The sequence below is a fragment of the Rhinatrema bivittatum genome, chromosome 2 (genome assembly GCF_901001135.1).
Source record: "Rhinatrema bivittatum chromosome 2, aRhiBiv1.1, whole genome shotgun sequence".
NCBI lineage: Eukaryota > Metazoa > Chordata > Amphibia > Gymnophiona > Rhinatrematidae > Rhinatrema > Rhinatrema bivittatum.
In genome coordinates this window covers 614516344-614530409 of record NC_042616.1, presented here as the reverse complement: position 1 = coordinate 614530409, position 14066 = coordinate 614516344, and the positions used below count along the sequence as shown (strand labels likewise).

Genomic DNA, 14066 nt, shown 5'->3' with positions numbered 1-14066 from the left:
AGGGTATCCACTATCTCTCTACTATTGTTAGATTCTGCAGAAGGGATTCTCCAGTCTACATCCGGCAGATTAAAATCTCCAACAGTCACCACTTCTCTCTTCTTTTCCATCTTTTGGATGTCTTCAACCAGATCTCTGTCAAGTGCTTCCATTTGATTTGGAGGCCTGTAAACTACTCCAATAAAAATGGATGCCCCATCATTTTCTTTTTTAGGACGGCCCCTAATGCTTCTTCTTTGCCCTATCATCCTTGTAGCTCAGATGCTTGGATATTGTTTTTGACATAAACAGCCACTCCTCCCCCTTTTCTGTCATCTCTGTCCTTCCTTAACAAGTTATAGCCCGGTATGGCCGTATCCCAATCATGAGATTCCATGAACCACGTCTTTGTGACAGCAACAATATCCAAGTCTGCCTCCACCATTAGGGCTTGCAGATCTGGGATTTATTGCCCAGACTACGAGCATTTGTGCTAATAGCTTTGCAGCTTTTCTCGTTCAGGTTACTGCTTATCTTGGACTCCTTTTATGACTTATTTAGCTGATTTTTGTTATCCACTTCACCCTTTTCCTTTGGGGGGTGACATTCTAATTTCCTTCTGCCACCCCTGGCATCTAGTTTAAACGCCTTATGACATAGGATTTGAATTTATCTCTTAGGATCCTTTTTCCTGCCACAGACAGATGTAAACCATCTTTGACAAAGAGCTTTTTACTGTTCCATACACAGCCCTAGCCCTCAGTATATCCAAAACTTTGTTCCTTACACCAGGATTTGAGCCATACATTGAAAGTTATCAATATGGCTTAGCCTCTCCTTCCCCTTTCCCCTTTCTTTTTTATTGCAGAAAATATGTGATAAAAGAGGAATAAAAACCTGCCTTAAAGAGGCATTGACAATTCTGGTTAAAACCTCTGCTAAAGAGTCATTAATGGCTTGCACCAGCTGAGTTGGGCAGGGATTCAATGCATTTGGTAACTGAAATAGCTCTTCTTTGTTCTGTCCACTCCAGCCCCAACTCCTCCCTTCCCGTTCCCCGCACCATAAGAGGGAAGGGATAGCTCAGGAAGCAGAGAAGTTCTTTTCTGTTTGCTCCAGCCACATCTCCACCCTTCCTGTTCCTTGCAGCTGCCTTGTAGTGGGGAGGAAGAGAAGGAAAGGAATGAGACAAGAGAGAAGGGGCTGGACTGGGGCTCCAGCCTCCCCCCCCCCCCTCCTCCTGTCACCTGCACCATAGACTAAGCCCTCTGAACAAAAACTCAGGTGGTGTCAGAGGTAAGAAAGAAAAAGGACAATTTTCAAAGCTTTTTCCAAGGTGAAATAGGGGGCCTCTGAAACGTGCCCTTCCCGTCTGTACGTAAAAGTATTTGCACTATTTGACAGCACTGGTCTGGGAGTAGGGAGGGACCAGAGCCAGCCTACCAAGTACAGGGATTTCAGTTGAAATCTCCCTGGGCTGTTTCAGCTACAGACTTTATTCCTGGTGAAAAGCAGGAGCAAAGTCCACAGGTACTGATGTATCCACAGTGTGGCCACCAGTCCCTGCATTTCCAAAGGGAATCCCCAGGTGGGGTTCCCCTTTGAAACTGAACTGCATGCTCCCCATGAGGTTTCAAAACTGCCCTTAAAAGTGAGTTAAACCACTTATAAAAACCTAAAATACAAAAATTAAACAAAGCCATAGTGAAATCAGTAGTTGATGTGGCTTTTTATTTGTACATATAAAAGATGTGAACACAAAAGGACAGATATTCAGCTGGCCATGTTTGGGTAAAGATAGCCAGACTACTGTGTCCAGATGTCTATCTGGATACTCAGCCTGAAGCCACGCTGGCAGAATGTATCCAATCAAAAGTTCCCCAGAGAAAGTTGCCGTAATCCTTTATCGTATCTTTGTATTTACTTAATTATGGCTGCCTTATACACCTTTATGCCTAACTTCAATAAACTGAAACCTATTCTAAACCCTGGTAACTTGACACCATTGTGATTTATTAAGCTCTTTGCAAGTAATCCACTAAAAAAGGCAAAGCACTCTTTTAAAATTAGATTTAACAGTAAGAGAAATGCGTCGTTGCACATAAGTAGGGGCGGGCAAGCCCATTCAGGTTTAACCTTGGCCATCTCTGAGCCAGAGATTTCGTGCAGTTTTAATTTTCTCAGGCATAGCTTGCTCTTTCCAATTATACTTTGGACCAGTTCCGAGTCAGCTCCGATTTCCATTTTTAACCCAGCTCATCAAGCAGAGACAAGAGTGGCTCCGAGCTGGAAATTCATTTGGCAACTCATTAGAAAAAGATTGCTGCCCAAAAATTGTTTGGTAGGGGAACTGCTTTGATCACGAGGCATCTTCTTACTAAACTGCCCTGGCAACTGGGCAACTCTCAACTAACTTGCACTGAAAAATCTAAGCCAAATTACATTAAAGTTTAGAATACTTGACAGTTCATGTTAAATCTAAGATGACAATATTCAGATAGGTGCATCTTAGAATTAGAATTTCTGTTGAAGCCAAACTGTATCCAGCAGGGAAAACTGAGTGGAATGCATGCCTGACCATTCTAAATCAATGTGGCATAAACCGTAAATCGGGTCACCCTTTCATACTGTGAAGCAATAAAGCATTTTCTTCAACAAAAAAACAATCTCACATAAATCAAGAAATTGGTTTCTCTGTGGCATTTCCCTCTTAGAGGTTTTGTATCAGATGCTACTTGATAAATTCGGTGGATTATCGATCGGTGTATGAACACGTTCTGGTGATGCAACAAGTTAGTAATAGGGGATACTTTTAATGCCCCAGCTTCATACATCTGTGCTTAGCTTTCAAGTTTTTATAATCTCTTCACCACGCAGTGACCTGATAATGGGAGTATAACTCTCAGGCCAGCCAAAAGTGTATTAAGTAGACCAATAAAACGCTGTCACTTAGAATTTATTTGTTGACCTTTATTTTTCCATATCTGATGGGGCTAACAGGGCGACCACACTACTTTATTCAAGATGGAGAGGCGGGGAAGAAGGATAGGAAGAGAAGATGGAGGGCTGAAATGGCCAATGAGGGCGAGCAGTGAGACGGTGGGGAGGGATAAAGAAGGGGGAAATAAGGGGACAGATGCTAAATGAAGAATACAGGGAAAGACAGAAAGAAAGGAAAGATGGAAAGAAGTGAGAGAGGGAAGAGAAAGACAGTGGCATAGGAAAGAGAGGGAGAGAAGTAAATAAGTGACTAAAAGTTTTTGGCCTGATTTTAAATGGCCCACACATGTAAAAAACAGGGGTTACGCGCAGGGCCGGGCCTTGCGAGCGCCTTGCACATTTTAAAAGGGGCACAGCCATGAGTGTCACCCTCGTTACACGCACAAAAGCCAGGCTGAAGAAAAGGGGCAGTTCGGGGGGTGGGGAGGGGTGGGTACAGCAGCCATTTGACGTTGGGCCAGGGAAGTGCACGCTGGCAATCAGCCAGAGCGCGCAAGTTGCTTCTGCTCCAAAGGAGCAGCAACTTAAAAAACAAAAAAATCCCCAAAGGTAGGTAACATTTAGGGGGTGGGGAAGGCCGCGATGTGTTGCTGCGTGAAATTTGCCAAATTCTACCCCCCTTGCGCGTACCGCCCCCAATTTTATAATATGCGAGCACCGGTACAAGCATGTTATAAAATTGCGCGTCTATGTGTGCACACCGGGTAGCGCATGCACATGGACGCGCACAGATATTTTTAAAAAATCTACCCCTTAATGAAGGGAGAAAAAGTAAACGAGTGAATGGGAGGGGATTGTTGAGAGGGAGAAATATTTCATCATAAAACCTTTCTCAGTAGCATATAGTTGTGTCTGAGCTTAATTTGCTCTTGCGTTCTGGGAAGAGGTTAAAACTCCTGATTCTACTAAGTTTAGAAGGGAAAGCAACTAGAATTAGAGTAAATTGCTTGCTTAGTAAGTTTAGTCTTTTTCTGAGTAGATGAAGTGGGCTTTCTATTTTTGTTGTGGGCCTACTGCTGGAGCTTTGAAAGTATACAGTACTTCTATCCTCCTCAGACCACCTGCCCACTGTGCATCTTTTTCTTATCATGAATGATTCCTGATAGGGGCAAAAAGTTCAGATGTGCCTGCTCATTTAGGAAATAACAGTCCCTGGTATTTTAAAAAAAAAAATAAAATTATATATATATATATATATATTTCCTACATGTTTATATATAAGAACATGCCATACTGGGTCAGATCAAGAGTCCATCAAGCCCAGCATCCTGTTTCAAACAGTGGCCAAACCAAGTCACAAGTACCTGGCAAATACCAAAAAACTATTCCATGCTACTGATGCTAGTAATAGAAGTGGCTATACCCTAAGTCAACTTGATTAATAGCCATTAATGCACTTCTCCTCCAAGAACTTATCCAAACCTTTTTTAAACCCAGCTACACTAACTGCACTAACCACATCCTCTGGCAACAAATTCCAGAGCTTAATTGTGCATTGAGTGAAAGAAATTTCTCTGATTAGTTTTAAATATGCTACTTGCTAACTTCATGGAGTACTCCCTAAACCTTCTATTATCCAAAAGAGTAAATAACTGATTCACATCTACCCATTTGAGACCTGTCATGATTTTAAAGACCTCTGTCATATCCCCACTCAGCCGTCTCTTCTCCAAGCTGAGCAGGCCTAAGCTCTTTAGCCTTTCCTCATAGGGGAGCTGTTCCATCCCCTTTATCATGTATAATTGATATAAGTGGAGGATGAAGTGAAGACTACAGTAGAATATCTGTGATTCTCCCATATTCAAACAAACCTAGTGGAAGTTTCAAGGTTGCCCTGTGTGTGATTAGCAGTTGGACTTAAAGAATGAAATTACTAAAATTAGAGCTGAGTTACAGTTTAGTATAGGAACAACCCATGGGCCATTCTCTTAGATACCGCCAGCACGAAAACCTCCAAAAAGGAGGAGAATCCATTTTGCTGTGGGGGTCAGGGAAAACCTTAACATAGGAACAACATAACATCAGTGGCCAATCCAGGTCACAAGTACCTGGCAGGATCCCAAACAGTAGATAGATTCCATGCTGCAAACACCCAGGGATTAGTAGTGGCTCTCCCCAAGTCTATCTGGTTTGTAACAGTTTATGGACCTCTCCTCCAGGAACTTGTCCAAACCTTTTTTAAACCCAGCAATGCGAGATGCCTTTCCCACATTCACTAGCAATGAATTCCAGAGTTTAATTGCGGTTTAATTGAAAACAAAATTCTCTAATTTGTTTTAAATGTGCTATTTGCTAACTTCTGGAAGTGTGCCTAAGTTTTTGAATTTTTTGAAAACATAAATAACTGAATTACATTTAACCATTCTGTTTCACTTATGATTTTATAGACTCTTATCATATCTCCCCCTTAGCCTTTTATGAGATGCGGTGACCAGAATTACACACAGTACGCTTGGTGTGGTCTTATCATGGAGCAATATAAAGGTGTTATGACATTTTCCATTTTATTATTTATTCCTTTCCTAATAATTCCTAGCATTTTGTATGCTTTTTTGACTGCTGTCACACATTGAGCTGAGGATTTCAAAGTATTGTCCACATTGTTGCCCAGATCCTTTTCCTGGGTGATAAGTCTAATTTGGAATCTAACATTATGTAACTACAGTGTGGGTTACTTTTACCCATCTGCATAACTTTGCACTTGTCCTAATTAAACTTCATCTGCTATTTGAAAGCCCAGTCTCCAAGTCTCATAAGTTCCTCCTGCTATTTCTCAAAATCCACTTATGATTTAACAACTTGTGTGCTATCTGCAAAGTTGATCACCTTACTCATCGTACCCATTTCCAAATCTTTATCAATATATTAAAAAACACTGTGCCCAGTACATATCCCTGAGGTACTCTACTGTTCACCTTTCTCCACTGAGAAAACTGACCAGTTAGTCCTATTCTTTGTTTTCTAACTTTTAACCAGTTTGAAGTCCACAATAGTACGTTGCCTCCTATCCTATGATTTTTTTTATTTTCCTCAGGAGTTGTCAAATGCTTCTGAAAATCCAAATACACTATATCCACCATCTTGTCATTATCTACATGTTACTTAATCCTTTAAAAAAATGTAGCAGATTGGTGACACAAGATTTCCCTTGTATAAATATATGCAGGTTGTGTCCCATTTAACCATGTCTTTCTATATGTTCAGAGATTTTGTTCTTTAAAATTGTTTCAATGATTTTTCCTAGCACTGAAATAAGATCATCAGTCTACAGTTTCCTGGATCACCCTGGAGCCCTTTTTTAAAGATCAGCATCAAATTGGCCACCATTCAATATTCAGGTACAATAGAACGATTTTAATGATAGGTTGCAAATTAATAGTAATAGATCTGCAATTTCACTTTTTAGTTCTTTCAGAACTTTGGGGTAAAAACCATCTGGTTCAGATAATTTGCTATTCTTTAGTTTGTCAATCTCCCCTATTTCATTATCCAGCTTCACTGAGATTTGTTTTAGTTCTTCCAAATTATCACCAGTAAATACTGTTTCCAGCATGTGTATCTCCTCAGCATCGTAAACACCGAAGCAATCAATTAAGGCCGAATTTTCAAATGGCCACATGCACAAATACTGGCACTTATGCACATGGCCGGGCCCTGTGCGCGCCCTGTGCATTTTCAAAAGGGTCCGGCCATGCGCATAAGTGCCGATACGTGCACAAGTGCTGGGCCCTGAAAAAGGGGCAGCCAAGGGGCATGGTCTGGGCAGGGAGGGGTGGTACGTGCAGGGGCAGGATAGAGGCTGGCCAGGAGAACAGCCATTAACTGCTGTCCCGGGGAAGCACGCGCCAGCAGTCGGCCAGTGTGCACAAACTACTTCTGCTCCAGGGGAGCATTAAGTAAAAAAATTAAAAAACTCTTAATTAGGTAGGGGTCGGGGTGGAGAGGGGAAAGGGAAGGAAGGTTAGACAGGGGGTAGGGAAGTTCCCTCCCAGTCCGCTCCTTAATTGGGCACGTTTGTGCACGGCCCACGGATTTTATAATATGAGTGCGTCGGCATGCGCATAGTATAAAATCTGCGTGCCCATGTGAGTGCGCTGGGAACTGCGTGCTCATGGATGCACACGTGCACCTTTTAAAATCTACCCCTTAGTTTTTCCACTGTGGCCTTGTCTTTCATGCCCCTTTACCCCTGATTGTCTAACAGTCCAACTGACTTCCTTCACAGGCTTCTTGCTTCAGATGTATTTTTAAAAGATTTTATTATGAATTGTAGCCTCTATGGCCAGTTTCTTTTTAAATTCTGTTTTTTGCCTGCCTTATCAATGTTTTACATCTAAATTGTCAATGGTTGTGATTTTTCCTATTTTTTTTTCAGTTGGATCCTTTTTCCAATTTTTGAAAGAAGTTGTTTTGGCTAAAAAAGCCTCTTTCACCTCACCTTTTAACCATGCCCACAATCATTTGGCCTTCCTTCCACCATTTCTAATGCATGGAAAACATCTGGTCTGGGATTCAAAGATGGTATTTTTAAACAATGTCCATGCCTGATGGAAACACTTAGGGGCAGATTTTAAAATCTGCGCGTGGGGTACATTTGTGCACGCTACCCGGCACACACAAATGTACACCCGATTTTATAACATGCGTGCTGCCGCGAGCATGTTATAAAATCCGGGGTTGGCACACGCAAGGGGGGTGCACACTTATGCACCTTGCGTACGCCGAGCCCTAGGGGAGCCCCGATGGCTTTCCCCATTCCATCCAAGGCCGCTCCGAAATTGGAGCAGCCTTGGAGGGAACTTTTCTTCCGCTCTCCCCCACCTTCCACTCTCTTCCCCTATGTAACCCACCCCCCAGCCCTATCTAAATCCCCCCCACCTTGTTTCAATTATTTACACCTGCCTTTGGCAGGCGAATCTTGCGTGTGCCGGCCAGCTGCCGGCGCGCCATCCCCCGGCCCAGCCACTATGCCGAAGGCCTCGGTCCTGCCCCAGGACCGCACCCCTTTTTCAAAGCCCCGGGACATATGCGTGTCCCGGGGCTTGTGCATGCTGCCGAGCCTAAGCAAAATAGACTTGGCGCGCGCAGGAGCAGGTTTTCGGGGTTACGCGCGTAACCCTTTGAAAATCTGCCCCTCAATCTATGTAGCTGCACCTCTTTGTTTTTTTCTAACAAGTTTCCTCATTTTATTAAAGTCTCCCTTTTGAAAATTAAATGCTAGAGCAGTAGATTTACTTAATGCCCTCCTTCCAGTCATCAAATTAGATTTAAATGCATTATTTATTTATTTATTTATTTTTGGTTTTTATATACCGGTCTTCTTGCATTAGATGCAAATCAAATCGGTTTACATTGAACAATAAAACTTGCTTGAAAAAGCATTACATGTAACAAAGAACATCAAAAACATGAAAACCTGTTGGAACAATAATAAAACACAGAGTTTGAATTGTTCATCTTTACGAGATGCCTTACAGGAAAACAAAAAATGGATTAAAAATTAAAATTAAATAACATATGGAAGTAACGAGAGAAAATAGAGCATGGGAGCACTGAGTGAAAATTATGAGAGAGGAAGAGGAGAGGGAGCACTGAGTGAAAATTATGAGAGAGGAAGAGGAGAGGAGAGGGAGGGGGAAAAAAAGAACAGAGGGACCAGAAAGGTGGTTAAAAAAGGAAGGATTAGAGGGAGGAAATTATAAAAAGAAACAAACAAATCGAATTTGCCATGGTAAATCTACAGTAAGAAATCAGGGAAATGCTAGATTAAATAGATAAGTTTTCAGATTTTTCTTGAAGGATTGATGGCAGGGATCCTGTCTAAGGTCTGGAGGAAGTGAATTCCAATGAGGGGGAGCTGCCGTGGAAAAAGCTCTGTTACTTAGTGGATTTTTGGCTTGAGGGACAAAAAGGGAGCCTTGATAAGCTTTTCTTATTGGTCTTTTTGATTTGTTGGTGCGAAACTGAATAGTAAGATCAATTGGGGCTAAATTGTTTAAGGATTTATGTATAATGGTCATGGCTTTGTAGAGATCTCTATTGGCAATTGGCTACACTACCATTATCTCTTGCACCAAATCCTGTGTTCCACTAAAAATTAGGTCAAAAATGGCTTCCTCACTCTTCAGTTCCTGAATCAACTGTTCCATGAAGCAGTCATTTATTACATCTAGAGACTTTACCTTGCTAGCATGTCCTGATGTGACATTTACCAGTCAATCAGGCTGATACAGTACAGTGTGCTCCGACGGAGCACACTGTTAGCCAGCATTTGGGCGTGCGTTTTGGACTCGCTAGCTTTACCCCTTATTCAGTAAGGGGTAATAGCGTGTCCAAAACGCACGTCCAACCCCCCCCCCCCCCCCCCCCCCGAACCTAATAGCGCCCGCAACATGCAAATACATGTTGATGGCCCTAATAGGTATTCTCGCACATTTTGCTTTCAGAAATTAGCGCCTACCCAAAGGTAGGCGCTAATTTCTCCGGGCACCGGGAAAGTGCACAGAAAAGCAGTAAAAACTGCTTTTCTGAGCACCCTCCGACTTAATATCATGGCGATATTAAGTTGGAGGTCCCGAAAGTTTAAAAAAGTAAAAAATGTAAAAAAAAATTTAAAATGGGCCCGCGGCTGGTGGGTCGAAAACCGGACACTCAATTTTGCCGGCGTCCGGTTTCCGAACCCGTGGCTGTCAGCGGGCTCGAGAACTGTCGCCGGCAAAATTGAGCGTCGGCTGTCAAACCCGCTGACAGCTGCCACTTCTGCCAAAAAAGAGGCGCTAGGGACGAGGTAGTGTCCCTATCGCCTCTTTTTTACCGCCAGGCCTAATTTTAATAAATTAAAATACTGAATCACGCGTTTTTACTGTATCGGCCCGAATATTGGGTAATTGAAATCTCTCATTACTACTGTGCTACCAAACTTGTTAGCTTCCCTAATTTCTGTTAGCATTTTATTGTCCATCTGTTCATTTTGTCCATACTCCCATCAAGTAGATACACCCTTTCACTGCAATATAATTTATAAAATGTTATAGCACTGTTTCATTGATTATCCTCCTTCCACCAGGTCTCTGAGATGCCAATTATGTCTATCTCTTCTTTCAGTGCTATAATTCTAATTCTCCTATTTTAATTTTAAACTTCTGGCATTAACATACAGACATTTCAGGGTATGTTGTTTGTTTGTATAATAGCAGTTAATAGGGATAATTTGGAATCTTTTAACTCAATCTGTTTTTTACTTAGAGGCACATGGACTTCTTTTGCTTTTATTGAAACCTCTCTATTGGGATTCTCTAAGTCCCTTGTTTCTTTAGTATCCTTTGAAAATATCTCCCTCTGAAACATGCACTGCTGAGCAACTGTTGGCTTTCCCCATGTGCTAGTTTGAAAGCTGCTTTATCTCCTTTCTAAAGATTAGTGCTAGCAGCCTGGTTTCACACTGCTTCGGGTGGAGGACATCCTATCAGAAAAGTTTTCTCCCTACCCTAACATTTTGCTCAGGCTCCTAACAAAACCATTGTCTCATCCACACATTAAAAGTCTGCAGCTTTGCCTGCCTCTGGGGTTCTGTGGAAGGAACAGGGAGCATTTCAGAGCATGCTACCAAGGAGGTTCTGGATTTCAACTAAATTTGTCTTCCAGAACCTCTCTTCCTCATCTTACTTTGTTGTTGGTGCCCACATGTACCATGACAGCTGGCTCCTCCCCATCACTGACTAAAATACTATCTAGGTGACACATGAAATCCACCACCTATGCACCAAGCAAGCAAGTTACCAAGCGATCCCGCATGTCCACCAGCCACCCAGTTATCACATTCCTAATGATTGAATCCCCAACTATGATGGCCAGCTTAACCCTTCCTTCTTGGGCACTAGCCCTTGGAGACCCATTCTCAGTGCAAGAAGATAACATATCACTCCTGCTACACTACTTTCTAACTTCAATACCTTGATTCACGGTTTTGACACGAACATTGACTATATCATTGTCTGTCTTGACATATCAGTGGCATTTGATACACTAGACCACAGTATACTGATAAATAGTCATTGTGAATCTCTGGTACCATACTAAATTGGTTTACTTCTTATCTCACAGGAGGATCACAATAAATAAGAATAAAACATGCAACTTCTGATTGGTACTTTAAGGCCACAGAGGTTCCACTCTCAGAGATATTCTTTAATATTTACCTCACCCCTCTCATTAAACTATCAGCTTGCCTTGGTGTCAACTACAAAATCTATGCAGATGACATGCAGTGTTTCATTTCATACAATTCATCATGGTCCGCAACTTTTGCCTTAGTATCTTTATGTTAGATGGTTATTGCATAACAGATTGCAATTAAACATTAAACCCCCCCCCCCCCAAATCATGATTCTGACAGCAATTAAATCATCTAATGAAATTCTATTCACATTCAAATTTCAGTCACAACATACTCATTGTTCAAAAAGTGAAATACTTAGGCATAGTAATTAACACAAATCTCTCAATGAAACCTCAAACTACCTCAGTAGTGAAACCCAAATCTTTCAAACAGTGTTTGCTAAGAAGGTTAAAACTTCCACTAGGGGGGGGCGCTGTTCGCATTTCATGTGACAGGACGCACATTGGCTGAGCTCCGCTCCTCCCGAGCCCTAAAACCTCGCTCAAAGCAAGTTTTGTTTGTTCTTCTTTGCCCATATATCGTTTGAGGCACCTGGGACCCTGTATCATCTTACCACCATGGCTAGTAAACGTCGAACGACCGATTTAAAACAATTTTCCTACGGGAAGTCCGCTGCGGACCCGGGACAAGATGGCGACGAGCCCCGGGCCGAGGAAGGCCCCGCAGCCGGCGAGCATGATGGCGGATTAGCAGATCCGGATGACGCAGGAACCTCACAGCCTGCTGCTTTGCTCACCCGAGAGGAAGCTCGCCGCTGGTTTATGGATCTTCGAGCGGACATGCGACAATATAAGGCAGATATCATGGAGTCGGTGGCAGATCTCAAAAGCGACCTTGCAGCTCTAGGTAACCGGGTAGACGAGGCAGAGAACCGTATCGACGGTCACGGTGATATGCTTAACACCTTAGAATCTCAGCAAGCCACAACATCCACAGAAGTAAAACTCCTGCAGGATAAAATTGAGGATTTGGACAATCGGGGTAGGAGGAACAACCTGAGGATTCGTGGAGTATCAGACACGCCTGAATTCGCAGATGTGGCGCAGACTGCGCTCCAGGTCTGTCAGTTTATTCTGCGGGACGGAGCGGAGCCCTCGACGGAGGTAGGGGCCTCCCCGCCTGAGATTAGTTTCGAACGCGCTCATAGAGCCTTGGGCCCTCGTAGAGATCAACTTCCACGAGACATCGTTCTCTGCCTGACCAGTTTCCCCATGAAAGAGCGCATTCTATCAGCGGCACGTCGGATGAAAGCTATCAATTGGCAAAATTGCCAGATTTCAGTCTACCAGGACTTAGCCCCCACGACCCTCAAAAAGAGATTCGACCTTCGAGACGTAACGGCGGCCTTGAGAGAACGCAATGTTCGATATAGGTGGACCTACCCATTCGGCCTTTCTTTTCAGCATCAGGGGACAACATATAGAGTGGCTAACGTGGAGGAGGCGAGAGCGGCTTTTTCTGAGGCCCAGTGGCCGGCCTCGTTCCCAGTTTCTAAAATGGCGGCGACCGCTCCACCTAGGGACTCAGCGCCACGGTGGCAGCGGGCGGGGAAGGATGGCAAGCGCCTCAAACGGCAATCGACGGATATGCGGAAGCCTACTTCAGACAAAGGCTGAGGAGCTTATGCTGGCATTGCACTTCTCATAAATGTTGTGGTTGCCGTATGGTACTGATTAACCGTGGCACGCATAAATAGGAACATTGCATTGCGGGATGGATGAGTATATTGAGCTGATTTCTCACTGTACAGTCTGTTTGGTCTCACTGTTATGGTTCCAGAATGTTGTCTTTATTCTGTATCTGTTTTACATGCGAGGGTTTCTTATGTTCCAAAGCTTTCTGTTATTGCTGTTGGGCTCGGGGGGGGTGGGGGGAGGGTAATCAACCACTGGCGCTGCTGCACGTGATGGCGCGGGCCCTCCGATGGCGAGTGTCCCATAGCAGGTCTTGGGACACTTTAGGATCGTTTAGCCTCAGGATCAGATATGGTATTATGACACAGCCTAGGAGTGGTTGGAGCGTGCAGGGTGGATGCTTTAATTATGCTATAGTATGTACGGGGATCTTGGAGTTGATAGCTAGCAAGCTTGGGGTGCAGGTGGCAGGCAGCCTGGTTAGACGATATGCCCCTAATGGCGGTTAAACTGTTATCCCTTAATGTTAAAGGGTTAAATTCCCCTTACAAACGCCAGCTGCTCCGGAGAGAATTAGGCAGGCAAAATGCAGAGATCCTATTTCTACAGGAGACGCACGTTAGGAAGCCTCATGAGAAATTGTTAGGTATGGCTAATTATCCTGTCACAATTTGGGCAGCCGCCACTACAGGACACCGATACGCGGGGGTGGGGATCCTGTATGCCTCCTCCTTCATACACGAACAGTTATTGACGGTGCTTGACCCGGAGGGCAGATTTATTCTAAATAAAATTAAACTAGACAAACGTGTTTATACGCTCCTTAACGTTTATTTTCCCACCCATCGTCAGGTGTCCTTCATAAAGCGCATTCAAAGGTTACTTCTGGACCATGCAGAGGGGGAGTTGATAGTGGGCGGCGACTTCAATTTTGTTATGGACCCTCACAGGGACTCTAGCTCCGGCAGGGTCTCACATGGAGAGGCTAGGGCTGCTTGGACACGGGTGTTGGGTCAATGGGGGCTGGTAGACATATGGCGCAGCAGACACGAACATTCTCGCTCCTATACTTTTTATTCTTGCCCCCACTCCACATATACCCGAATTGATTATTTTTTTTTATCCAATACCTTACAATCCCGGGTGGTTAAAACCGACATTGATAGCATTACCTGGTCGGACCATGCTTCGATTTGGCTAACTTGCAAAATGGGGGAGACGGGGGGGGGGCCTACGTACGTGGAGACTTAATGACAGTCTGCTTAAGGATTCTT

The 14066-nt window shown here is 43.6% G+C and overlaps 1 long non-coding RNA gene across 3 annotated transcripts in view; it reads left to right on the top strand.

Moving 5' to 3' along the window:
• Window positions 1-14066, top strand: part of LOC115085313 — a 100933-nt gene that overhangs the window by 6379 nt on the left and 80488 nt on the right. For all 3 annotated transcript variants that reach the window (XR_003854804.1, XR_003854803.1, XR_003854802.1), the window contains exon 2: window positions 6224-6317. This is a non-coding gene — a long non-coding RNA (uncharacterized LOC115085313). The remainder of the gene's footprint in view (window positions 1-6223; window positions 6318-14066) is intronic.